Source organism: Brachyhypopomus gauderio, chromosome 7 (assembly GCF_052324685.1).
Source record: "Brachyhypopomus gauderio isolate BG-103 chromosome 7, BGAUD_0.2, whole genome shotgun sequence".
In the NCBI taxonomy this organism is placed as follows: Eukaryota; Metazoa; Chordata; class Actinopteri; order Gymnotiformes; family Hypopomidae; genus Brachyhypopomus; species Brachyhypopomus gauderio.
Genome location: NC_135217.1, coordinates 13,775,506 through 13,797,232, shown reverse-complemented (window position 1 = coordinate 13,797,232; position 21,727 = coordinate 13,775,506). Strand labels below are relative to the sequence as shown.

At 44.4% G+C, this 21,727-nt stretch overlaps 49 non-coding genes across 49 annotated transcripts; all 49 read left to right on the top strand.

Moving 5' to 3' along the window:
• Nucleotides 1-7: 7 nt before the first annotated feature.
• On the top strand, nt 8-78 carry trnar-ccu (transfer RNA arginine (anticodon CCU)). Its single transcript has one exon. It is a non-coding gene; the product is annotated as a tRNA-Arg (tRNA).
• Nucleotides 79-246: 168 nt separating this feature from the next.
• On the top strand, nt 247-319 carry trnar-ucg (transfer RNA arginine (anticodon UCG)). The gene has a single exon. It is a non-coding gene; the product is annotated as a tRNA-Arg (tRNA).
• A 637-nt stretch (nt 320-956) lies between these two features.
• Nucleotides 957-1,029, top strand: trnar-ucg (transfer RNA arginine (anticodon UCG)). Its single transcript has one exon. It is a non-coding gene; the product is annotated as a tRNA-Arg (tRNA).
• Nucleotides 1,030-1,427: 398 nt separating this feature from the next.
• On the top strand, nt 1,428-1,498 carry trnag-ccc (transfer RNA glycine (anticodon CCC)). Its single transcript has one exon. It is a non-coding gene; the product is annotated as a tRNA-Gly (tRNA).
• A 168-nt stretch (nt 1,499-1,666) lies between these two features.
• On the top strand, nt 1,667-1,739 carry trnar-ucg (transfer RNA arginine (anticodon UCG)). Its single transcript has one exon. It is a non-coding gene; the product is annotated as a tRNA-Arg (tRNA).
• Nucleotides 1,740-2,376: 637 nt separating this feature from the next.
• trnar-ucg (transfer RNA arginine (anticodon UCG)) lies at nt 2,377-2,449 on the top strand. The gene has a single exon. It is a non-coding gene; the product is annotated as a tRNA-Arg (tRNA).
• Nucleotides 2,450-2,847: 398 nt separating this feature from the next.
• trnag-ccc (transfer RNA glycine (anticodon CCC)) lies at nt 2,848-2,918 on the top strand. The gene has a single exon. It is a non-coding gene; the product is annotated as a tRNA-Gly (tRNA).
• A 168-nt stretch (nt 2,919-3,086) lies between these two features.
• Nucleotides 3,087-3,159, top strand: trnar-ucg (transfer RNA arginine (anticodon UCG)). The gene has a single exon. It is a non-coding gene; the product is annotated as a tRNA-Arg (tRNA).
• A 637-nt stretch (nt 3,160-3,796) lies between these two features.
• On the top strand, nt 3,797-3,869 carry trnar-ucg (transfer RNA arginine (anticodon UCG)). The gene has a single exon. It is a non-coding gene; the product is annotated as a tRNA-Arg (tRNA).
• A 398-nt stretch (nt 3,870-4,267) lies between these two features.
• trnag-ccc (transfer RNA glycine (anticodon CCC)) lies at nt 4,268-4,338 on the top strand. Its single transcript has one exon. It is a non-coding gene; the product is annotated as a tRNA-Gly (tRNA).
• A 168-nt stretch (nt 4,339-4,506) lies between these two features.
• On the top strand, nt 4,507-4,579 carry trnar-ucg (transfer RNA arginine (anticodon UCG)). The gene has a single exon. It is a non-coding gene; the product is annotated as a tRNA-Arg (tRNA).
• A 637-nt stretch (nt 4,580-5,216) lies between these two features.
• Nucleotides 5,217-5,289, top strand: trnar-ucg (transfer RNA arginine (anticodon UCG)). The gene has a single exon. It is a non-coding gene; the product is annotated as a tRNA-Arg (tRNA).
• Nucleotides 5,290-5,687: 398 nt separating this feature from the next.
• Nucleotides 5,688-5,758, top strand: trnag-ccc (transfer RNA glycine (anticodon CCC)). The gene has a single exon. It is a non-coding gene; the product is annotated as a tRNA-Gly (tRNA).
• Nucleotides 5,759-5,926: 168 nt separating this feature from the next.
• trnar-ucg (transfer RNA arginine (anticodon UCG)) lies at nt 5,927-5,999 on the top strand. Its single transcript has one exon. It is a non-coding gene; the product is annotated as a tRNA-Arg (tRNA).
• A 637-nt stretch (nt 6,000-6,636) lies between these two features.
• Nucleotides 6,637-6,709, top strand: trnar-ucg (transfer RNA arginine (anticodon UCG)). The gene has a single exon. It is a non-coding gene; the product is annotated as a tRNA-Arg (tRNA).
• Nucleotides 6,710-7,346: 637 nt separating this feature from the next.
• trnar-ucg (transfer RNA arginine (anticodon UCG)) lies at nt 7,347-7,419 on the top strand. The gene has a single exon. It is a non-coding gene; the product is annotated as a tRNA-Arg (tRNA).
• Nucleotides 7,420-7,817: 398 nt separating this feature from the next.
• On the top strand, nt 7,818-7,888 carry trnag-ccc (transfer RNA glycine (anticodon CCC)). Its single transcript has one exon. It is a non-coding gene; the product is annotated as a tRNA-Gly (tRNA).
• A 168-nt stretch (nt 7,889-8,056) lies between these two features.
• On the top strand, nt 8,057-8,129 carry trnar-ucg (transfer RNA arginine (anticodon UCG)). Its single transcript has one exon. It is a non-coding gene; the product is annotated as a tRNA-Arg (tRNA).
• Nucleotides 8,130-8,766: 637 nt separating this feature from the next.
• On the top strand, nt 8,767-8,839 carry trnar-ucg (transfer RNA arginine (anticodon UCG)). Its single transcript has one exon. It is a non-coding gene; the product is annotated as a tRNA-Arg (tRNA).
• A 637-nt stretch (nt 8,840-9,476) lies between these two features.
• trnar-ucg (transfer RNA arginine (anticodon UCG)) lies at nt 9,477-9,549 on the top strand. The gene has a single exon. It is a non-coding gene; the product is annotated as a tRNA-Arg (tRNA).
• A 398-nt stretch (nt 9,550-9,947) lies between these two features.
• trnag-ccc (transfer RNA glycine (anticodon CCC)) lies at nt 9,948-10,018 on the top strand. The gene has a single exon. It is a non-coding gene; the product is annotated as a tRNA-Gly (tRNA).
• Nucleotides 10,019-10,186: 168 nt separating this feature from the next.
• trnar-ucg (transfer RNA arginine (anticodon UCG)) lies at nt 10,187-10,259 on the top strand. The gene has a single exon. It is a non-coding gene; the product is annotated as a tRNA-Arg (tRNA).
• Nucleotides 10,260-10,657: 398 nt separating this feature from the next.
• Nucleotides 10,658-10,728, top strand: trnag-ccc (transfer RNA glycine (anticodon CCC)). Its single transcript has one exon. It is a non-coding gene; the product is annotated as a tRNA-Gly (tRNA).
• A 168-nt stretch (nt 10,729-10,896) lies between these two features.
• Nucleotides 10,897-10,969, top strand: trnar-ucg (transfer RNA arginine (anticodon UCG)). The gene has a single exon. It is a non-coding gene; the product is annotated as a tRNA-Arg (tRNA).
• A 637-nt stretch (nt 10,970-11,606) lies between these two features.
• Nucleotides 11,607-11,679, top strand: trnar-ucg (transfer RNA arginine (anticodon UCG)). The gene has a single exon. It is a non-coding gene; the product is annotated as a tRNA-Arg (tRNA).
• Nucleotides 11,680-12,077: 398 nt separating this feature from the next.
• trnag-ccc (transfer RNA glycine (anticodon CCC)) lies at nt 12,078-12,148 on the top strand. The gene has a single exon. It is a non-coding gene; the product is annotated as a tRNA-Gly (tRNA).
• Nucleotides 12,149-12,787: 639 nt separating this feature from the next.
• Nucleotides 12,788-12,858, top strand: trnag-ccc (transfer RNA glycine (anticodon CCC)). The gene has a single exon. It is a non-coding gene; the product is annotated as a tRNA-Gly (tRNA).
• A 168-nt stretch (nt 12,859-13,026) lies between these two features.
• trnar-ucg (transfer RNA arginine (anticodon UCG)) lies at nt 13,027-13,099 on the top strand. Its single transcript has one exon. It is a non-coding gene; the product is annotated as a tRNA-Arg (tRNA).
• Nucleotides 13,100-13,497: 398 nt separating this feature from the next.
• Nucleotides 13,498-13,568, top strand: trnar-ccu (transfer RNA arginine (anticodon CCU)). Its single transcript has one exon. It is a non-coding gene; the product is annotated as a tRNA-Arg (tRNA).
• Nucleotides 13,569-13,736: 168 nt separating this feature from the next.
• trnar-ucg (transfer RNA arginine (anticodon UCG)) lies at nt 13,737-13,809 on the top strand. The gene has a single exon. It is a non-coding gene; the product is annotated as a tRNA-Arg (tRNA).
• Nucleotides 13,810-14,207: 398 nt separating this feature from the next.
• Nucleotides 14,208-14,278, top strand: trnag-ccc (transfer RNA glycine (anticodon CCC)). Its single transcript has one exon. It is a non-coding gene; the product is annotated as a tRNA-Gly (tRNA).
• A 168-nt stretch (nt 14,279-14,446) lies between these two features.
• On the top strand, nt 14,447-14,519 carry trnar-ucg (transfer RNA arginine (anticodon UCG)). Its single transcript has one exon. It is a non-coding gene; the product is annotated as a tRNA-Arg (tRNA).
• A 398-nt stretch (nt 14,520-14,917) lies between these two features.
• Nucleotides 14,918-14,988, top strand: trnag-ccc (transfer RNA glycine (anticodon CCC)). The gene has a single exon. It is a non-coding gene; the product is annotated as a tRNA-Gly (tRNA).
• A 168-nt stretch (nt 14,989-15,156) lies between these two features.
• On the top strand, nt 15,157-15,229 carry trnar-ucg (transfer RNA arginine (anticodon UCG)). The gene has a single exon. It is a non-coding gene; the product is annotated as a tRNA-Arg (tRNA).
• Nucleotides 15,230-15,627: 398 nt separating this feature from the next.
• Nucleotides 15,628-15,698, top strand: trnar-ccu (transfer RNA arginine (anticodon CCU)). Its single transcript has one exon. It is a non-coding gene; the product is annotated as a tRNA-Arg (tRNA).
• Nucleotides 15,699-15,866: 168 nt separating this feature from the next.
• On the top strand, nt 15,867-15,939 carry trnar-ucg (transfer RNA arginine (anticodon UCG)). The gene has a single exon. It is a non-coding gene; the product is annotated as a tRNA-Arg (tRNA).
• Nucleotides 15,940-16,337: 398 nt separating this feature from the next.
• On the top strand, nt 16,338-16,408 carry trnag-ccc (transfer RNA glycine (anticodon CCC)). Its single transcript has one exon. It is a non-coding gene; the product is annotated as a tRNA-Gly (tRNA).
• Nucleotides 16,409-16,576: 168 nt separating this feature from the next.
• trnar-ucg (transfer RNA arginine (anticodon UCG)) lies at nt 16,577-16,649 on the top strand. The gene has a single exon. It is a non-coding gene; the product is annotated as a tRNA-Arg (tRNA).
• Nucleotides 16,650-17,047: 398 nt separating this feature from the next.
• On the top strand, nt 17,048-17,118 carry trnag-ccc (transfer RNA glycine (anticodon CCC)). The gene has a single exon. It is a non-coding gene; the product is annotated as a tRNA-Gly (tRNA).
• Nucleotides 17,119-17,286: 168 nt separating this feature from the next.
• On the top strand, nt 17,287-17,359 carry trnar-ucg (transfer RNA arginine (anticodon UCG)). The gene has a single exon. It is a non-coding gene; the product is annotated as a tRNA-Arg (tRNA).
• Nucleotides 17,360-17,757: 398 nt separating this feature from the next.
• trnar-ccu (transfer RNA arginine (anticodon CCU)) lies at nt 17,758-17,828 on the top strand. Its single transcript has one exon. It is a non-coding gene; the product is annotated as a tRNA-Arg (tRNA).
• Nucleotides 17,829-17,996: 168 nt separating this feature from the next.
• Nucleotides 17,997-18,069, top strand: trnar-ucg (transfer RNA arginine (anticodon UCG)). Its single transcript has one exon. It is a non-coding gene; the product is annotated as a tRNA-Arg (tRNA).
• A 637-nt stretch (nt 18,070-18,706) lies between these two features.
• Nucleotides 18,707-18,779, top strand: trnar-ucg (transfer RNA arginine (anticodon UCG)). The gene has a single exon. It is a non-coding gene; the product is annotated as a tRNA-Arg (tRNA).
• Nucleotides 18,780-19,177: 398 nt separating this feature from the next.
• On the top strand, nt 19,178-19,248 carry trnag-ccc (transfer RNA glycine (anticodon CCC)). The gene has a single exon. It is a non-coding gene; the product is annotated as a tRNA-Gly (tRNA).
• A 168-nt stretch (nt 19,249-19,416) lies between these two features.
• On the top strand, nt 19,417-19,489 carry trnar-ucg (transfer RNA arginine (anticodon UCG)). Its single transcript has one exon. It is a non-coding gene; the product is annotated as a tRNA-Arg (tRNA).
• A 637-nt stretch (nt 19,490-20,126) lies between these two features.
• Nucleotides 20,127-20,199, top strand: trnar-ucg (transfer RNA arginine (anticodon UCG)). The gene has a single exon. It is a non-coding gene; the product is annotated as a tRNA-Arg (tRNA).
• A 398-nt stretch (nt 20,200-20,597) lies between these two features.
• On the top strand, nt 20,598-20,668 carry trnag-ccc (transfer RNA glycine (anticodon CCC)). The gene has a single exon. It is a non-coding gene; the product is annotated as a tRNA-Gly (tRNA).
• A 168-nt stretch (nt 20,669-20,836) lies between these two features.
• Nucleotides 20,837-20,909, top strand: trnar-ucg (transfer RNA arginine (anticodon UCG)). Its single transcript has one exon. It is a non-coding gene; the product is annotated as a tRNA-Arg (tRNA).
• A 637-nt stretch (nt 20,910-21,546) lies between these two features.
• trnar-ucg (transfer RNA arginine (anticodon UCG)) lies at nt 21,547-21,619 on the top strand. The gene has a single exon. It is a non-coding gene; the product is annotated as a tRNA-Arg (tRNA).
• The last annotated feature ends 108 nt before the right edge of the window (nt 21,620-21,727 follow it).

Genomic DNA, 21,727 nt, shown 5'->3' with positions numbered 1-21,727 from the left:
GCGCAGGGTGCCAGTGGTATAGTGGTATCATGCAAGATTCCTATTCTTGTGAACCGGGTTCGATTCCCGGCTGGCGCACAGACAAGGAATGTAGAGAGTTCTTTTCTTTCTCCCAACGTCACGCTCTTATGCGCTGAGCTCTTGCCAACATGGTTATGTGCAAAAGAAGCATGGCTTCAGCATATATTTGAAAACTAGTCTATATTCGAGAAGACCTTCAAAGTCTGCACTATGCAAAGCAAAAGTGGCCCAGTGGCCTAATGGATAAGGCATCAGCCTTCGGAGCTGAGGATTGTGGGTTCGAGTCCCATCTGGGTCATACATTGGAGACTAAACAGTACATTCTCATTCTTTGGCTTGCCTGCAGACTTCCTCTGTCTTCTTTCTTTAGACCCTTTGTAAAGGTAAGTCTGCAAACAAGCTGAGTGTGAAAGCATACAACAATGAGCCATAGAGAAGAGCCTTAGACGTCAACCCATGCAGAACAGTACAACATTGTTGTCCTCTATATGGCATGTTTGTCTGAGAAGCGAAGAGGAATGAAAAGCATGATGTACTGTCTCACGTGGTTATTGAGCAAATCAAGGACAGGTCCATGGAAAAATGAAACAGTAGCTGAAAATGTGATCTGGCTTGAAAAGATGTGTAAATTGCTCATGGAAAAGCACTGTGATTGGTGTTTACTTTTTGGCGACCTCTAAAGTGTAGCTGCGCAGGGTGCCAGTGGTGTAGTGGTATCATGCAAGATACCCATTCTTGTGAACCGCGTTCGATTCCCGGCTGGCGCACAGACAAGGAATGTAGAGAGTTCTTTTCTTTCTCCGAACGTCACGCTCTTATGCGCTGAGCTCTTGCCAACATGGTTATGTGCAAAAGAAGCATGGCTTCAGCATACATTTGAAAACTAGTCTATAGTCGAGAAGACCTTCAAAGTCTGCACTATGTAAAGCAAAAGTGGCCCAGTGGCCTAATGGATAAGGCATCAGCCTTCGGAGCTGAGGATTGTGGGTTCGAGTCCCATCTGGGTCATACATTGGAGACTAAACAGTACATTCTCATTCTTTGGCTTGCATGCAGACTTCCTCTGTCTTCTTTATTAAGACCCTTTGTAAAGGTAAGTCTGCTAACAAGCTGAGTGTGAAAGCATACAACAATGAGCCGTAGAGAAGAGCCTTAGATGTCAACCCATGCAGAACAGTACAACATTGTTGTCCTCTACATGGCATGTTTGTCTGAGAAGCGAAGAGGAATGAAAAGCATGATGTACTGTCTCACGTGGTTATTGAGCAAATCAAGGACAGGTCCATGGAAAAATGAAACAGTAGCTGAAAATGTGATCTGGCTTGAAAAGATGTGTAAATTGCTCATGGAAAAGCACTGTGATTGGTGTTTACTTTTTGGCGACCTCTAAAGTGTAGCTGCGCAGGGTGCCAGTGGTGTAGTGGTATCATGCAAGATTCCCATTCTTGTGAACCGGGTTCGATTCCCGGCTGGCGCACAGACAAGGAATGTAGAGAGTTCTTTTCTTTCTCCGAACGTCACGCTCTTATGCGCTGAGCTCTTGCCAACATGGTTATGTGCAAAAGAAGCATGGCTTCAGCATATATTTGAAAACTAGTCTATAGTCGAGAAGACCTTCAAAGTCTGCACTATGCAAAGCAAAAGTGGCCCAGTGGCCTAATGGATAAGGCATCAGCCTTCGGAGCTGAGGATTGTGGGTTCGAGTCCCATCTGGGTCATATATTGGAGACTAAACAGTACATTCTCATTCATTGGCTTGCCTGCAGACTTCCTCTGTCTTCTTTATTAAGACCCTTTGTAAAGGTAAGTCTGCAAACAAGCTGAGTGTGAAAGCATACAACAATGAGCCATAGAGAAGAGCCTTAGACGTCAACCCATGCAGAACAGTACAACATTGTTGTCCTCTATATGGCATGTTTGTCTGAGAAGCGAAGAGGAATGAAAAGCATGATGTACTGTCTCACGTGGTTATTGAGCAAATCAAGGACAGGTCCATGGAAAAATGAAACAGTAGCTGAAAATGTGATCTGGCTTGAAAAGATGTGTAAATTGCTCATGGAAAAGCACTGTGATTGGTGTTTACTTTTTGGCGACCTCTAAAGCGTAGCTGCGCAGGGTGCCAGTGGTGTAGTGGTATCATGCAAGATACCCATTCTTGTGAACCGCGTTCGATTCCCGGCTGGCGCACAGACAAGGAATGTAGAGAGTTCTTTTCTTTCTCCGAACGTCACGCTCTTATGCGCTGAGCTCTTGCCAACATGGTTATGTGCAAAAGAAGCATGGCTTCAGCATATATTTGAAAACTAGTCTATAGTCGAGAAGACCTTCAAAGTCTGCACTATGCAAAGCAAAAGTGGCCCAGTGGCCTAATGGATAAGGCATCAGCCTTCGGAGCTGAGGATTGTGGGTTCGAGTCCCATCTGGGTCATACATTGGAGACTAAACAGTACATTCTCATTCTTTGGCTTGCATGCAGACTTCCTCTGTCTTCTTTATTAAGACCCTTTGTAAAGGTAAGTCTGCTAACAAGCTGAGTGTGAAAGCATACAACAATGAGCCGTAGAGAAGAGCCTTAGATGTCAACCCATGCAGAACAGTACAACATTGTTGTCCTCTACATGGCATGTTTGTCTGAGAAGCGAAGAGGAATGAAAAGCATGATGTACTGTCTCACGTGGTTATTGAGCAAATCAAGGACAGGTCCATGGAAAAATGAAACAGTAGCTGAAAATGTGATCTGGCTTGAAAAGATGTGTAAATTGCTCATGGAAAAGCACTGTGATTGGTGTTTACTTTTTGGCGACCTCTAAAGTGTAGCTGCGCAGGGTGCCAGTGGTGTAGTGGTATCATGCAAGATTCCCATTCTTGTGAACCGGGTTCGATTCCCGGCTGGCGCACAGACAAGGAATGTAGAGAGTTCTTTTCTTTCTCCGAACGTCACGCTCTTATGCGCTGAGCTCTTGCCAACATGGTTATGTGCAAAAGAAGCATGGCTTCAGCATATATTTGAAAACTAGTCTATAGTCGAGAAGACCTTCAAAGTCTGCACTATGCAAAGCAAAAGTGGCCCAGTGGCCTAATGGATAAGGCATCAGCCTTCGGAGCTGAGGATTGTGGGTTCGAGTCCCATCTGGGTCATATATTGGAGACTAAACAGTACATTCTCATTCATTGGCTTGCCTGCAGACTTCCTCTGTCTTCTTTATTAAGACCCTTTGTAAAGGTAAGTCTGCAAACAAGCTGAGTGTGAAAGCATACAACAATGAGCCATAGAGAAGAGCCTTAGACGTCAACCCATGCAGAACAGTACAACATTGTTGTCCTCTATATGGCATGTTTGTCTGAGAAGCGAAGAGGAATGAAAAGCATGATGTACTGTCTCACGTGGTTATTGAGCAAATCAAGGACAGGTCCATGGAAAAATGAAACAGTAGCTGAAAATGTGATCTGGCTTGAAAAGATGTGTAAATTGCTCATGGAAAAGCACTGTGATTGGTGTTTACTTTTTGGCGACCTCTAAAGTGTAGCTGCGCAGGGTGCCAGTGGTGTAGTGGTATCATGCAAGATACCCATTCTTGTGAACCGCGTTCGATTCCCGGCTGGCGCACAGACAAGGAATGTAGAGAGTTCTTTTCTTTCTCCGAACGTCACGCTCTTATGCGCTGAGCTCTTGCCAACATGGTTATGTGCAAAAGAAGCATGGCTTCAGCATACATTTGAAAACTAGTCTATAGTCGAGAAGACCTTCAAAGTCTGCACTATGTAAAGCAAAAGTGGCCCAGTGGCCTAATGGATAAGGCATCAGCCTTCGGAGCTGAGGATTGTGGGTTCGAGTCCCATCTGGGTCATACATTGGAGACTAAACAGTACATTCTCATTCTTTGGCTTGCATGCAGACTTCCTCTGTCTTCTTTATTAAGACCCTTTGTAAAGGTAAGTCTGCTAACAAGCTGAGTGTGAAAGCATACAACAATGAGCCGTAGAGAAGAGCCTTAGATGTCAACCCATGCAGAACAGTACAACATTGTTGTCCTCTACATGGCATGTTTGTCTGAGAAGCGAAGAGGAATGAAAAGCATGATGTACTGTCTCACGTGGTTATTGAGCAAATCAAGGACAGGTCCATGGAAAAATGAAACAGTAGCTGAAAATGTGATCTTGCTTGAAAAGATGTGTAAATTGCTCATGGAAAAGCACTGTGATTGGTGTTTACTTTTTGGCGACCTCTAAAGTGTAGCTGCGCAGGGTGCCAGTGGTGTAGTGGTATCATGCAAGATTCCCATTCTTGTGAACCGGGTTCGATTCCCGGCTGGCGCACAGACAAGGAATGTAGAGAGTTCTTTTCTTTCTCCGAACGTCACGCTCTTATGCGCTGAGCTCTTGCCAACATGGTTATGTGCAAAAGAAGCATGGCTTCAGCATATATTTGAAAACTAGTCTATAGTCGAGAAGACCTTCAAAGTCTGCACTATGCAAAGCAAAAGTGGCCCAGTGGCCTAATGGATAAGGCATCAGCCTTCGGAGCTGAGGATTGTGGGTTCGAGTCCCATCTGGGTCATATATTGGAGACTAAACAGTACATTCTCATTCATTGGCTTGCCTGCAGACTTCCTCTGTCTTCTTTATTAAGACCCTTTGTAAAGGTAAGTCTGCAAACAAGCTGAGTGTGAAAGCATACAACAATGAGCCATAGAGAAGAGCCTTAGACGTCAACCCATGCAGAACAGTACAACATTGTTGTCCTCTATATGGCATGTTTGTCTGAGAAGCGAAGAGGAATGAAAAGCATGATGTACTGTCTCACGTGGTTATTGAGCAAATCAAGGACAGGTCCATGGAAAAATGAAACAGTAGCTGAAAATGTGATCTGGCTTGAAAAGATGTGTAAATTGCTCATGGAAAAGCACTGTGATTGGTGTTTACTTTTTGGCGACCTCTAAAGTGTAGCTGCGCAGGGTGCCAGTGGTGTAGTGGTATCATGCAAGATACCCATTCTTGTGAACCGCGTTCGATTCCCGGCTGGCGCACAGACAAGGAATGTAGAGAGTTCTTTTCTTTCTCCGAACGTCACGCTCTTATGCGCTGAGCTCTTGCCAACATGGTTATGTGCAAAAGAAGCATGGCTTCAGCATATATTTGAAAACTAGTCTATAGTCGAGAAGACCTTCAAAGTCTGCACTATGCAAAGCAAAAGTGGGCCAGTGGCCTAATGGATAAGGCATCAGCCTTCGGAGCTGAGGATTGTGGGTTCGAGTCCCATCTGGGTCATACATTGGAGACTAAACAGTACATTCTCATTCTTTGGCTTGCATGCAGACTTCCTCTGTCTTCTTTATTAAGACCCTTTGTAAAGGTAAGTCTGCTAACAAGCTGAGTGTGAAAGCATACAACAATGAGCCGTAGAGAAGAGCCTTAGATGTCAACCCATGCAGAACAGTACAACATTGTTGTCCTCTACATGGCATGTTTGTCTGAGAAGCGAAGAGGAATGAAAAGCATGATGTACTGTCTCACGTGGTTATTGAGCAAATCAAGGACAGGTCCATGGAAAAATGAAACAGTAGCTGAAAATGTGATCTGGCTTGAAAAGATGTGTAAATTGCTCATGGAAAAGCACTGTGATTGGTGTTTACTTTTTGGCGACCTCTAAAGTGTAGCTGCGCAGGGTGCCAGTGGTGTAGTGGTATCATGCAAGATTCCCATTCTTGTGAACCGGGTTCGATTCCCGGCTGGCGCACAGACAAGGAATGTAGAGAGTTCTTTTCTTTCTCCGAACGTCACGCTCTTATGCGCTGAGCTCTTGCCAACATGGTTATGTGCAAAAGAAGCATGGCTTCAGCATATATTTGAAAACTAGTCTATAGTCGAGAAGACCTTCAAAGTCTGCACTATGCAAAGCAAAAGTGGCCCAGTGGCCTAATGGATAAGGCATCAGCCTTCGGAGCTGAGGATTGTGGGTTCGAGTCCCATCTGGGTCATATATTGGAGACTAAACAGTACATTCTCATTCATTGGCTTGCCTGCAGACTTCCTCTGTCTTCTTTATTAAGACCCTTTGTAAAGGTAAGTCTGCAAACAAGCTGAGTGTGAAAGCATACAACAATGAGCCATAGAGAAGAGCCTTAGACGTCAACCCATGCAGAACAGTACAACATTGTTGTCCTCTATATGGCATGTTTGTCTGAGAAGCGAAGAGGAATGAAAAGCATGATGTACTGTCTCACGTGGTTATTGAGCAAATCAAGGACAGGTCCATGGAAAAATGAAACAGTAGCTGAAAATGTGATCTGGCTTGAAAAGATGTGTAAATTGCTCATGGAAAAGCACTGTGATTGGTGTTTACTTTTTGGCGACCTCTAAAGTGTAGCTGCGCAGGGTGCCAGTGGTGTAGTGGTATCATGCAAGATACCCATTCTTGTGAACCGCGTTCGATTCCCGGCTGGCGCACAGACAAGGAATGTAGAGAGTTCTTTTCTTTCTCCGAACGTCACGCTCTTATGCGCTGAGCTCTTGCCAACATGGTTATGTGCAAAAGAAGCATGGCTTCAGCATATATTTGAAAACTAGTCTATAGTCGAGAAGACCTTCAAAGTCTGCACTATGCAAAGCAAAAGTGGCCCAGTGGCCTAATGGATAAGGCATCAGCCTTCGGAGCTGAGGATTGTGGGTTCGAGTCCCATCTGGGTCATACATTGGAGACTAAACAGTACATTCTCATTCTTTGGCTTGCATGCAGACTTCCTCTGTCTTCTTTATTAAGACCCTTTGTAAAGGTAAGTCTGCTAACAAGCTGAGTGTGAAAGCATACAACAATGAGCCGTAGAGAAGAGCCTTAGATGTCAACCCATGCAGAACAGTACAACATTGTTGTCCTCTACATGGCATGTTTGTCTGAGAAGCGAAGAGGAATGAAAAGCATGATGTACTGTCTCACGTGGTTATTGAGCAAATCAAGGACAGGTCCATGGAAAAATGAAACAGTAGCTGAAAATGTGATCTGGCTTGAAAAGATGTGTAAATTGCTCATGGAAAAGCACTGTGATTGGTGTTTACTTTTTGGCGACCTCTAAAGTGTAGCTGCGCAGGGTGCCAGTGGTGTAGTGGTATCATGCAAGATACCCATTCTTGTGAACCGCGTTCGATTCCCGGCTGGCGCACAGACAAGGAATGTAGAGAGTTCTTTTCTTTCTCCGAACGTCACGCTCTTATGCGCTGAGCTCTTGCCAACATGGTTATGTGCAAAAGAAGCATGGCTTCAGCATATATTTGAAAACTAGTCTATAGTCGAGAAGACCTTCAAAGTCTGCACTATGCAAAGCAAAAGTGGGCCAGTGGCCTAATGGATAAGGCATCAGCCTTCGGAGCTGAGGATTGTGGGTTCGAGTCCCATCTGGGTCATACATTGGAGACTAAACAGTACATTCTCATTCTTTGGCTTGCATGCAGACTTCCTCTGTCTTCTTTATTAAGACCCTTTGTAAAGGTAAGTCTGCTAACAAGCTGAGTGTGAAAGCATACAACAATGAGCCGTAGAGAAGAGCCTTAGATGTCAACCCATGCAGAACAGTACAACATTGTTGTCCTCTACATGGCATGTTTGTCTGAGAAGCGAAGAGGAATGAAAAGCATGATGTACTGTCTCACGTGGTTATTGAGCAAATCAAGGACAGGTCCATGGAAAAATGAAACAGTAGCTGAAAATGTGATCTGGCTTGAAAAGATGTGTAAATTGCTCATGGAAAAGCACTGTGATTGGTGTTTACTTTTTGGCGACCTCTAAAGTGTAGCTGCGCAGGGTGCCAGTGGTGTAGTGGTATCATGCAAGATTCCCATTCTTGTGAACCGGGTTCGATTCCCGGCTGGCGCACAGACAAGGAATGTAGAGAGTTCTTTTCTTTCTCCGAACGTCACGCTCTTATGCGCTGAGCTCTTGCCAATATGGTTATGTGCAAAAGAAGCATGGCTTCAGCATATATTTGAAAACTAGTCTATAGTCGAGAAGACCTTCAAAGTCTGCACTATGCAAAGCAAAAGTGGCCCAGTGGCCTAATGGATAAGGCATCAGCCTTCGGAGCTGAGGATTGTGGGTTCGAGTCCCATCTGGGTCATATATTGGAGACTAAACAGTACATTCTCATTCATTGGCTTGCCTGCAGACTTCCTCTGTCTTCTTTATTAAGACCCTTTGTAAAGGTAAGTCTGCAAACAAGCTGAGTGTGAAAGCATACAACAATGAGCCATAGAGAAGAGCCTTAGACGTCAACCCATGCAGAACAGTACAACATTGTTGTCCTCTATATGGCATGTTTGTCTGAGAAGCGAAGAGGAATGAAAAGCATGATGTACTGTCTCACGTGGTTATTGAGCAAATCAAGGACAGGTCCATGGAAAAATGAAACAGTAGCTGAAAATGTGATCTGGCTTGAAAAGATGTGTAAATTGCTCATGGAAAAGCACTGTGATTGGTGTTTACTTTTTGGCGACCTCTAAAGTGTAGCTGCGCAGGGTGCCAGTGGTGTAGTGGTATCATGCAAGATACCCATTCTTGTGAACCGCGTTCGATTCCCGGCTGGCGCACAGACAAGGAATGTAGAGAGTTCTTTTCTTTCTCCGAACGTCACGCTCTTATGCGCTGAGCTCTTGCCAACATGGTTATGTGCAAAAGAAGCATGGCTTCAGCATATATTTGAAAACTAGTCTATAGTCGAGAAGACCTTCAAAGTCTGCACTATGCAAAGCAAAAGTGGCCCAGTGGCCTAATGGATAAGGCATCAGCCTTCGGAGCTGAGGATTGTGGGTTCGAGTCCCATCTGGGTCATATATTGGAGACTAAACAGTACATTCTCATTCATTGGCTTGCCTGCAGACTTCCTCTGTCTTCTTTATTAAGACCCTTTGTAAAGGTAAGTCTGCAAACAAGCTGAGTGTGAAAGCATACAACAATGAGCCATAGAGAAGAGCCTTAGACGTCAACCCATGCAGAACAGTACAACATTGTTGTCCTCTATATGGCATGTTTGTCTGAGAAGCGAAGAGGAATGAAAAGCATGATGTACTGTCTCACGTGGTTATTGAGCAAATCAAGGACAGGTCCATGGAAAAATGAAACAGTAGCTGAAAATGTGATCTGGCTTGAAAAGATGTGTAAATTGCTCATGGAAAAGCACTGTGATTGGTGTTTACTTTTTGGCGACCTCTAAAGTGTAGCTGCGCAGGGTGCCAGTGGTGTAGTGGTATCATGCAAGATACCCATTCTTGTGAACCGCGTTCGATTCCCGGCTGGCGCACAGACAAGGAATGTAGAGAGTTCTTTTCTTTCTCCGAACGTCACGCTCTTATGCGCTGAGCTCTTGCCAACATGGTTATGTGCAAAAGAAGCATGGCTTCAGCATATATTTGAAAACTAGTCTATAGTCGAGAAGACCTTCAAAGTCTGCACTATGCAAAGCAAAAGTGGCCCAGTGGCCTAATGGATAAGGCATCAGCCTTCGGAGCTGAGGATTGTGGGTTCGAGTCCCATCTGGGTCATACATTGGAGACTAAACAGTACATTCTCATTCTTTGGCTTGCATGCAGACTTCCTCTGTCTTCTTTATTAAGACCCTTTGTAAAGGTAAGTCTGCTAACAAGCTGAGTGTGAAAGCATACAACAATGAGCCGTAGAGAAGAGCCTTAGATGTCAACCCATGCAGAACAGTACAACATTGTTGTCCTCTACATGGCATGTTTGTCTGAGAAGCGAAGAGGAATGAAAAGCATGATGTACTGTCTCACGTGGTTATTGAGCAAATCAAGGACAGGTCCATGGAAAAATGAAACAGTAGCTGAAAATGTGATCTGGCTTGAAAAGATGTGTAAATTGCTCATGGAAAAGCACTGTGATTGGTGTTTACTTTTTGGCGACCTCTAAAGTGTAGCTGTGCAGGGTGCCAGTGGTGTAGTGGTATCATGCAAGATTCCCATTCTTGTGAACCGGGTTCGATTCCCGGCTGGCGCACAGACAAGGAATGTAGAGAGTTCTTTTCTTTCTCCGAACGTCACCCTCTTATGCGCTGAGCTCTTGCCAACATGGTTATGTGCAAAAGAAGCATGGCTTCAGCATATATTTGAAAACTAGTCTATAGTCGAGAAGACCTTCAAAGTCTGCACTATGCAAAGCAAAAGTGGCCCAGTGGCCTAATGGATAAGGCATCAGCCTTCGGAGCTGAGGATTGTGGGTTCGAGTCCCATCTGGGTCATACATTGGAGACTAAACAGTACATTCTCATTCTTTGGCTTGCATGCAGACTTCCTCTGTCTTCTTTATTAAGACCCTTTGTAAAGGTAAGTCTGCTAACAAGCTGAGTGTGAAAGCATACAACAATGAGCCATAGAGAAGAGCCTTAGACGTCAACCCATGCAGAACAGTACAACATTGTTGTCCTCTATATGGCATGTTTGTCTGAGAAGCGAAGAGGAATGAAAAGCATGATGTACTGTCTCAAGTGGTTATTGAGCAAATCAAGGACAGGTCCATGGAAAAATGAAACAGTAGCTGAAAATGTGATCTGGCTTGAAAAGATGTGTAAATTGCTCATGGAAAAGCACTGTGATTGGTGTTTAATTTTTGGCGACCTCTAAAGTGTAGCTGCGCAGGGTGCCAGTGGTGTAGTGGTATCATGCAAGATTCCCATTCTTGTGAACCGGGTTCGATTCCTGGCTGGCGCACAGACAAGGAATGTAGAGAGTTCTTTTCTTTCTCCGAACGTCACGCTCTTATGCGCTGAGCTCTTGCCAACATGGTTATGTGCAAAAGAAGCATGGCTTCAGCATATATTTGAAAACTAGTCTATAGTCGAGAAGACCTTCAAAGTCTGCTCTATGCAAAGCAAAAGTGGCCCAGTGGCCTAATGGATAAGGCATCAGCCTTCGGAGCTGAGGATTGTGGGTTCGAGTCCCATCTGGGTCATACATTGGAGACTAAACAGTACATTCTCATTCTTTGGCTTCCCTGCAGACTTCCTCTGTCTTCTTTATTAAGACCCTTTGTAAAGGTAAGTCTGCTAACAAGCTGAGTGTGAAAGCATACAACAATGAGCCGTAGAGAAGAGCCTTAGACGTCAACCCATGCAGAACAGTACAACATTGTTGTCCTCTACATGGCATGTTTATCTGAGAAGAGAAGAGGAATGAAAAGCATGATGTACTGTCTCACGTGGTTATTGAGCAAATCAAGGACAGGTCCATGGAAAAATGAAACAGTAGCTGAAAATGTGATCTGGCTTGAAAAGATGTGTAAATTGCTCATGGAAAAGCACTGTGATTGGTGTTTACTTTTTGGCGACCTCTAAAGTGTAGCTGCGCAGGGTGCCAGTGGTGTAGTGGTATCATGCAAGATACCCATTCTTGTGAACCGCGTTCGATTCCCGGCTGGCGCACAGACAAGGAATGTAGAGAGTTCTTTTCTTTCTCCGAACGTCACGCTCTTATGCGCTGAGCTCTTGCCAACATGGTTATGTGCAAAAGAAGCATGGCTTCAGCATACATTTGAAAACTAGTCTATAGTCGAGAAGACCTTCAAAGTCTGCACTATGTAAAGCAAAAGTGGCCCAGTGGCCTAATGGATAAGGCATCAGCCTTCGGAGCTGAGGATTGTGGGTTCGAGTCCCATCTGGGTCATACATTGGAGACTAAACAGTACATTCTCATTCTTTGGCTTGCATGCAGACTTCCTCTGTCTTCTTTATTAAGACCCTTTGTAAAGGTAAGTCTGCTAACAAGCTGAGTGTGAAAGCATACAACAATGAGCCATAGAGAAGAGCCTTAGACGTCAACCCATGCAGAACAGTACAACATTGTTGTCCTCTATATGGCATGTTTGTCTGAGAAGCGAAGAGGAATGAAAAGCATGATGTACTGTCTCAAGTGGTTATTGAGCAAATCAAGGACAGGTCCATGGAAAAATGAAACAGTAGCTGAAAATGTGATCTGGCTTGAAAAGATGTGTAAATTGCTCATGGAAAAGCACTGTGATTGGTGTTTACTTTTTGGCGACCTCTAAAGTGTAGCTGCGCAGGGTGCCAGTGGTGTAGTGGTATCATGCAAGATTCCCATTCTTGTGAACCGGGTTCGATTCCCGGCTGGCGCACAGACAAGGAATGTAGAGAGTTCTTTTCTTTCTCCGAACGTCACGCTCTTATGCGCTGAGCTCTTGCCAACATGGTTATGTGCAAAAGAAGCATGGCTTCAGCATATATTTGAAAACTAGTCTATATTCGAGAAGACCTTCAAAGTCTGCACTATGCAAAGCAAAAGTGGCCAAGTGGCCTAATGGATAAGGCATCAGCCTTCGGACCTGAGGATTGTGGGTTCGAGTCCCATTTGGGTCATACATTGGAGACTAAACAGTACATTCGCATTCTTTGGCTTGCCTGCAGACTTCCTCTGTCTTCTTTCTTTAGACCCTTTGTAAAGGTAAGTCTGCAAACAAGCTGAGTGTGAAAGCATACAACAATGAGCCATAGAGAAGAGCCTTAGACGTCAACCCATGCAGAACAGTACAACATTGTTGTCCTCTATATGGCATGTTTGTCTGAGAAGCGAAGAGGAATGAAAAGCATGATGTACTGTCTCACGTGGTTATTGAGCAGATCAAGGACAGGTCCATGGAAAAATGAAACAGTAGCTGAAAATGTGATCTGGCTTGAAAAGATGTGTAAATTGCTCATGGAAAAGCACTGTGATTGGTGTTTAATTTTTGGCGACCTCTAAAGTGTAGCTGCGCAGGGTGCCAGTGGTGTAGTGGTATCATGCAAGATTCCCATTCTTGTGAACCGGGTTCGATTCCCGGCTGGCGCACAGACAAGGAATGTAGAGAGTTCTTTTCTTTCTCCGAACGTCACGCTCTTATGCGCTGAGCTCTTGCCAACATGGTTATGTGCAAAAGAAGCATGGCTTCAGCATATATTTGAAAACCAGTCTATATTCGAGAAGACCTTTAAAGTCTGCACTATGCAATGCAAAAGTGGCCCAGTGGCCTAATGGATAAGGCATCAGCCTTCGGAGCTGAGGATTGTGGGTTCGAGTCCCATCTGGGTCATACATTGGAGACTAAACAGTACATTCTCATTCTTTGGCTTGCCTGCAGACTTCCTCTGTCTTCTTTCTTTAGACCCTTTGTAAAGGTAAGTCTGCTAACAAGCTGAGTGTGAAAGCATACAACAATGAGCCGTAGAGAAGAGCCTTAGACGTCAACCCATGCAGAACAGTACAACATTGTTGTCCTCTACATGGCATGTTTGTCTGAGAAGCGAAGAGGAATGAAAAGCATGATGTACTGTCTCACGTGGTTATTGAGCAAATCAAGGACAGGTCCATGGAAAAATGAAACAGTAGCTGAAAATGTGATCTGGCTTGAAAAGATGTGTAAATTGCTCATGGAAAAGCACTGTGATTGGTGTTTACTTTTTGGCGACCTCTAAAGTGTAGCTGCGCAGGGTGCCAGTGGTATAGTGGTATCATGCAAGATTCCTATTCTTGTGAACCGGGTTCGATTCCCGGCTGGCGCACAGACAAGGAATGTAGAGAGTTCTTTTCTTTCTCCCAACGTCACGCTCTTATGCGCTGAGCTCTTGCCAACATGGTTATGTGCAAAAGAAGCATGGCTTCAGCATATATTTGAAAACTAGTCTATATTCGAGAAGACCTTCAAAGTCTGCACTATGCAAAGCAAAAGTGGCCCAGTGGCCTAATGGATAAGGCATCAGCCTTCGGAGCTGAGGATTGTGGGTTCGAGTCCCATCTGGGTCATACATTGGAGACTAAACAGTACATTCTCATTCTTTGGCTTGCCTGCAGACTTCCTCTGTCTTCTTTCTTTAGACCCTTTGTAAAGGTAAGTCTGCAAACAAGCTGAGTGTGAAAGCATACAACAATGAGCCATAGAGAAGAACCTTAGACGTCAACCCATGCAGAACAGTACAACATTGCTGACCTCTACATGGCATGTTTGTCTGAGAAGCTAAGAGGAATGAAAAGCATGATGTACTGTCTCACGTGGTTATTGAGCAAATCAAGGACAGGTCCATGGAAAAATGAAACAGTAGCTGAAAATGTGATCTGGCTTGAAAAGATGTGTAAATTGCTCATGGAAAAGCACTGTGATTGGTGTTTACTTTTTGGCGACCTCTAAAGTTTAGCTGCGCAGGGTGCCAGTGGTGTAGTGGTATCATGCAAGATTCCCATTCTTGTGAACCGGGTTCGATTCCCGGCTGGCGCACAGACAAGGAACGTAGAGAGTTCTTTTCTTTCTCCGAACGTCACGCTCTTATGCGCTGAGCTCTTGCCAACATGGTTATGTGCAAAAGAAGCATGGCTTCAGCATATATTTGAAAACTAGTCTATAGTCGAGAAGACCTTCAAAGTCTGCACTATGCAAAGCAAAAGTGGCCCAGTGGCCTAATGGATAAGGCATCAGCCTTCGGAGCTGAGGATTGTGGGTTCGAGTCCCATCTGGGTCATACATTGGAGACTAAAGAGTACATTCTCATTCTTTGGCTTGCCTGCAGACTTCCTCTGTCTTCTTTCTTTAGACCCTTTGTAAAGGTAAGTCTGCAAACAAGCTGAGTGTGAAAGCATACAACAATGAGCCATAGAGAAGAACCTTAGACGTCAACCCATGCAGAACAGTACAACATTGCTGACCTCTACATGGCATGTTTGTCTGAGAAGCGAAGAGGAATGAAAAGCATGATGAACTGTCTCACGTGGTTATTGAGCAAATCAAGGACAGGTCCATGGAAAAATGAAACAGTAGCTGAAAATGTGATCTGGCTTGAAAAGATGTGTAAATTGCTCATGGAAAAGCACTGTGATTGGTGTTTACTTTTTGGCGACCTCTAAAGTTTAGCTGCGCAGGGTGCCAGTGGTGTAGTGGTATCATGCAAGATTCCCATTCTTGTGAACCGGGTTCGATTCCCGGCTGGCGCACAGACAAGGAATGTAGAGAGTTCTTTTCTTTCTCCCAACGTCACGCTCTTATGCGCTGAGCTCTTGCCAACATGGTTATGTGCAAAAGAAGCATGGCTTCAGCATATATTTGAAAACTAGTCTATAGTCGAGAAGACCTTCAAAGTCTGCACTATGCAAAGAAAAAGTGGCCCAGTGGCCTAATGGATAAGGCATCAGCCTTCGGAGCTGAGGTTTGTGGGTTCGAGTCCCATCTGGGTCATACATTGGAGACTTAACAGTACATTCTCATTCTTTGGCTTGCATGCAGACTTCCTCTGTCTTCTTTATTAAGACCCTTTGTAAAGGTAAGTCTGCTAACAAGCTGAGTGTGAAAGCATACAACAATGAGCCATAGAGAAGAGCCTTAGACGTCAACCCATGCAGAACAGTACAACATTGTTGTCCTCTACATGGCATGTTTGTCTGAGAAGCGAAGAGGAATGAAAAGCATGATGTACTGTCTCACCTGGTTATTGAGCAAATCAAGGACAGGTCCATGGAAAAATGAAACAGTAGCTGAAAATGTGATCTGGCTTGAAAAGATGTGTAAATTGCTCATGGAAAAGCACTGTGATTGGTGTTTACTTTTTGGCGACCTCTAAAGTGTAGCTGCGCAGGGTGCCAGTGGTATAGTGGTATCATGCAAGATTCCTATTCTTGTGAACCGGGTTCGATTCCCGGCTGGCGCACAGACAAGGAATGTAGAGAGTTCTTTTCTTTCTCCCAACGTCACGCTCTTATGCGCTGAGCTCTTGCCAACATGGTTATGTGCAAAAGAAGCATGGCTTCAGCATATATTTGAAAACTAGTCTATATTCGAGAAGACCTTCAAAGTCTGCACTATGCAAAGCAAAAGTGGCCCAGTGGCCTAATGGATAAGGCATCAGCCTTCGGAGCTGAGGATTGTGGGTTCGAGTCCCATCTGGGTCATACATTGGAGACTAAACAGTACATTCTCATTCTTTGGCTTGCCTGCAGACTTCCTCTGTCTTCTTTCTTTAGACCCTTTGTAAAGGTAAGTCTGCAAACAAGCTGAGTGTGAAAGCATACAACAATGAGCCATAGAGAAGAACCTTAGACGTCAACCCATGCAGAACAGTACAACATTGCTGACCTCTACATGGCATGTTTGTCTGAGAAGCTAAGAGGAATGAAAAGCATGATGTACTGTCTCACGTGGTTATTGAGCAAATCAAGGACAGGTCCATGGAAAAATGAAACAGTAGCTGAAAATGTGATCTGGCTTGAAAAGATGTGTAAATTGCTCATGGAAAAGCACTGTGATTGGTGTTTACTTTTTGGCGACCTCTAAAGTTTAGCTGCGCAGGGTGCCAGTGGTGTAGTGGTATCATGCAAGATTCCCATTCTTGTGAACCGGGTTCGATTCCCGGCTGGCGCACAGACAAGGAACGTAGAGAGTTCTTTTCTTTCTCCGAACGTCACGCTCTTATGCGCTGAGCTCTTGCCAACATGGTTATGTGCAAAAGAAGCATGGCTTCAGCATATATTTGAAAACTAGTCTATAGTCGAGAAGACCTTCAAAGTCTGCACTATGCAAAGCAAAAGTGGCCCAGTGGCCTAATGGATAAGGCATCAGCCTTCGGAGCTGAGGATTGTGGGTTCGAGTCCCATCTGGGTCATACATTGGAGACTAAAGAGTACATTCTCATTCTTTGGCTTGCCTGCAGACTTCCTCTGTCTTCTTTCTTTAGACCCTTTGTAAAGGTAAGTCTGCAAACAAGCTGAGTGTGAAAGCATACAACAATGAGCCATAGAGAAGAACCTTAGACGTCAACCCATGCAGAACAGTACAACATTGCTGACCTCTACATGGCATGTTTGTCTGAGAAGCGAAGAGGAATGAAAAGCATGATGAACTGTCTCACGTGGTTATTGAGCAAATCAAGGACAGGTCCATGGAAAAATGAAACAGTAGCTGAAAATGTGATCTGGCTTGAAAAGATGTGTAAATTGCTCATGGAAAAGCACTGTGATTGGTGTTTACTTTTTGGCGACCTCTAAAGTTTAGCTGCGCAGGGTGCCAGTGGTGTAGTGGTATCATGCAAGATTCCCATTCTTGTGAACCGGGTTCGATTCCCGGCTGGCGCACAGACAAGGAATGTAGAGAGTTCTTTTCTTTCTCCCAACGTCACGCTCTTATGCGCTGAGCTCTTGCCAACATGGTTATGTGCAAAAGAAGCATGGCTTCAGCATATATTTGAAAACTAGTCTATAGTCGAGAAGACCTTCAAAGTCTGCACTATGCAAAGAAAAAGTGGCCCAGTGGCCTAATGGATAAGGCATCAGCCTTCGGAGCTGAGGTTTGTGGGTTCGAGTCCCATCTGGGTCATACATTGGAGACTTAACAGTACATTCTCATTCTTTGGCTTGCATGCAGACTTCCTCTGTCTTCTTTATTAAGACCCTTTGTAAAGGTAAGTCTGCTAACAAGCTGAGTGTGAAAGCATACAACAATGAGCCATAGAGAAGAGCCTTAGACGTCAACCCATGCAGAACAGTACAACATTGTTGTCCTCTACATGGCATGTTTGTCTGAGAAGCGAAGAGGAATGAAAAGCATGATGTACTGTCTCACCTGGTTATTGAGCAAATCAAGGACAGGTCCATGGAAAAATGAAACAGTAGCTGAAAATGTGATCTGGCTTGAAAAGATGTGTAAATTGCTCATGGAAAAGCACTGTGATTGGTGTTTACTTTTTGGCGACCTCTAAAGTGTAGCTGCGCAGGGTGCCAGTGGTATAGTGGTATCATGCAAGATTCCTATTCTTGTGAACCGGGTTCGATTCCCGGCTGGCGCACAGACAAGGAATGTAGAGAGTTCTTTTCTTTCTCCCAACGTCACGCTCTTATGCGCTGAGCTCTTGCCAACATGGTTATGTGCAAAAGAAGCATGGCTTCAGCATATATTTGAAAACTAGTCTATATTCGAGAAGACCTTCAAAGTCTGCACTATGCAAAGCAAAAGTGGCCCAGTGGCCTAATGGATAAGGCATCAGCCTTCGGAGCTGAGGATTGTGGGTTCGAGTCCCATCTGGGTCATACATTGGAGACTAAACAGTACATTCTCATTCTTTGGCTTGCCTGCAGACTTCCTCTGTCTTCTTTCTTTAGACCCTTTGTAAAGGTAAGTCTGCAAACAAGCTGAGTGTGAAAGCATACAACAATGAGCCATAGAGAAGAGCCTTAGACGTCAACCCATGCAGAACAGTACAACATTGTTGTCCTCTATATGGCATGTTTGTCTGAGAAGCGAAGAGGAATGAAAAGCATGATGTACTGTCTCACGTGGTTATTGAGCAAATCAAGGACAGGTCCATGGAAAAATGAAACAGTAGCTGAAAATGTGATCTGGCTTGAAAAGATGTGTAAATTGCTCATGGAAAAGCACTGTGATTGGTGTTTACTTTTTGGCGACCTCTAAAGTGTAGCTGCGCAGGGTGCCAGTGGTGTAGTGGTATCATGCAAGATACCCATTCTTGTGAACCGCGTTCGATTCCCGGCTGGCGCACAGACAAGGAATGTAGAGAGTTCTTTTCTTTCTCCGAACGTCACGCTCTTATGCGCTGAGCTCTTGCCAACATGGTTATGTGCAAAAGAAGCATGGCTTCAGCATACATTTGAAAACTAGTCTATAGTCGAGAAGACCTTCAAAGTCTGCACTATGTAAAGCAAAAGTGGCCCAGTGGCCTAATGGATAAGGCATCAGCCTTCGGAGCTGAGGATTGTGGGTTCGAGTCCCATCTGGGTCATACATTGGAGACTAAACAGTACATTCTCATTCTTTGGCTTGCATGCAGACTTCCTCTGTCTTCTTTATTAAGACCCTTTGTAAAGGTAAGTCTGCTAACAAGCTGAGTGTGAAAGCATACAACAATGAGCCGTAGAGAAGAGCCTTAGATGTCAACCCATGCAGAACAGTACAACATTGTTGTCCTCTACATGGCATGTTTGTCTGAGAAGCGAAGAGGAATGAAAAGCATGATGTACTGTCTCACGTGGTTATTGAGCAAATCAAGGACAGGTCCATGGAAAAATGAAACAGTAGCTGAAAATGTGATCTGGCTTGAAAAGATGTGTAAATTGCTCATGGAAAAGCACTGTGATTGGTGTTTACTTTTTGGCGACCTCTAAAGTGTAGCTGCGCAGGGTGCCAGTGGTGTAGTGGTATCATGCAAGATTCCCATTCTTGTGAACCGGGTTCGATTCCCGGCTGGCGCACAGACAAGGAATGTAGAGAGTTCTTTTCTTTCTCCGAACGTCACGCTCTTATGCGCTGAGCTCTTGCCAACATGGTTATGTGCAAAAGAAGCATGGCTTCAGCATATATTTGAAAACTAGTCTATAGTCGAGAAGACCTTCAAAGTCTGCACTATGCAAAGCAAAAGTGGCCCAGTGGCCTAATGGATAAGGCATCAGCCTTCGGAGCTGAGGATTGTGGGTTCGAGTCCCATCTGGGTCATATATTGGAGACTAAACAGTACATTCTCATTCATTGGCTTGCCTGCAGACTTCCTCTGTCTTCTTTATTAAGACCCTTTGTAAAGGTAAGTCTGCAAACAAGCTGAGTGTGAAAGCATACAACAATGAGCCATAGAGAAGAGCCTTAGACGTCAACCCATGCAGAACAGTACAACATTGTTGTCCTCTATATGGCATGTTTGTCTGAGAAGCGAAGAGGAATGAAAAGCATGATGTACTGTCTCACGTGGTTATTGAGCAAATCAAGGACAGGTCCATGGAAAAATGAAACAGTAGCTGAAAATGTGATCTGGCTTGAAAAGATGTGTAAATTGCTCATGGAAAAGCACTGTGATTGGTGTTTACTTTTTGGCGACCTCTAAAGTGTAGCTGCGCAGGGTGCCAGTGGTGTAGTGGTATCATGCAAGATACCCATTCTTGTGAACCGCGTTCGATTCCCGGCTGGCGCACAGACAAGGAATGTAGAGAGTTCTTTTCTTTCTCCGAACGTCACGCTCTTATGCGCTGAGCTCTTGCCAACATGGTTATGTGCAAAAGAAGCATGGCTTCAGCATATATTTGAAAACTAGTCTATAGTCGAGAAGACCTTCAAAGTCTGCACTATGCAAAGCAAAAGTGGCCCAGTGGCCTAATGGATAAGGCATCAGCCTTCGGAGCTGAGGATTGTGGGTTCGAGTCCCATCTGGGTCATACATTGGAGACTAAACAGTACATTCTCATTCTTTGGCTTGCATGCAGACTTCCTCTGTCTTCTTTATTAAGACCCTTTGTAAAGGTAAGTCTGCTAACAAGCTGAGTGTGAAAGCATACAACAATGAGCCGTAGAGAAGAGCCTTAGATGTCAACCCATGCAGAACAGTACAACATTGTTGTCCTCTACATGGCATGTTTGTCTGAGAAGCGAAGAGGAATGAAAAGCATGATGTACTGTCTCACGTGGTTATTGAGCAAATCAAGGACAGGTCCATGGAAAAATGAAACAGTAGCTGAAAATGTGATCTGGCTTGAAAAGATGTGTAAATTGCTCATGGAAAAGCACTGTGATTGGTGTTTACTTTTTGGCGACCTCTAAAGTGTAGCTGCGCAGGGTGCCAGTGGTGTAGTGGTATCATGCAAGATTCCCATTCTTGTGAACCGGGTTCGATTCCTGGCTGGCGCACAGACAAGGAATGTAGAGAGTTCTTTTCTTTCTCCGAACGTCACGCTCTTATGCGCTGAGCTCTTGCCAACATGGTTATGTGCAAAAGAAGCATGGCTTCAGCATATATTTGAAAACTAGTCTATAGTCGAGAAGACCTTCAAAGTCTGCACTATGCAAAGCAAAAGTGGCCCAGTGGCCTAATGGATAAGGCATCAGCCTTCGGAGCTGAGGATTGTGGGTTCGAGTCCCATCTGGGTCATATATTGGAGACTAAACAGTACATTCTCATTCATTGGCTTGCCTGCAGACTTCCTCTGTCTTCTTTATTAAGACCCTTTGTAAAGGTAAGTCTGCAAACAAGCTGAGTGTGAAAGCATACAACAATGAGCCATAGAGAAGAGCCTTAGACGTCAACCCATGCAGAACAGTACAACATTGTTGTCCTCTATATGGCATGTTTGTCTGAGAAGCGAAGAGGAATGAAAAGCATGATGTACTGTCTCACGTGGTTATTGAGCAAATCAAGGACAGGTCCATGGAAAAATGAAACAGTAGCTGAAAATGTGATCTGGCTTGAAAAGATGTGTAAATTGCTCATGGAAAAGCACTGTGATTGGTGTTTACTTTTTGGCGACCTCTAAAGTGTAGCTGCGCAGGGTGCCAGTGGTGTAGTGGTATCATGCAAGATACCCATTCTTGTGAACCGCGTTCGATTCCCGGCTGGCGCACAGACAAGGAATGTAGAGAGTTCTTTTCTTTCTCCGAACGTCACGCTCTTATGCGCTGAGCTCTTGCCAACATGGTTATGTGCAAAAGAAGCATGGCTTCAGCATATATTTGAAAACTAGTCTATAGTCGAGAAGACCTTCAAAGTCTGCACTATGCAAAGCAAAAGTGGCCCAGTGGCCTAATGGATAAGGCATCAGCCTTCGGAGCTGAGGATTGTGGGTTCGAGTCCCATCTGGGTCATATATTGGAGACTAAACAGTACATTCTCATTCATTGGCTTGCCTGCAGACTTCCTCTGTCTTCTTTATTAAGACCCTTTGTAAAGGTAAGTCTGCAAACAAGCTGAGT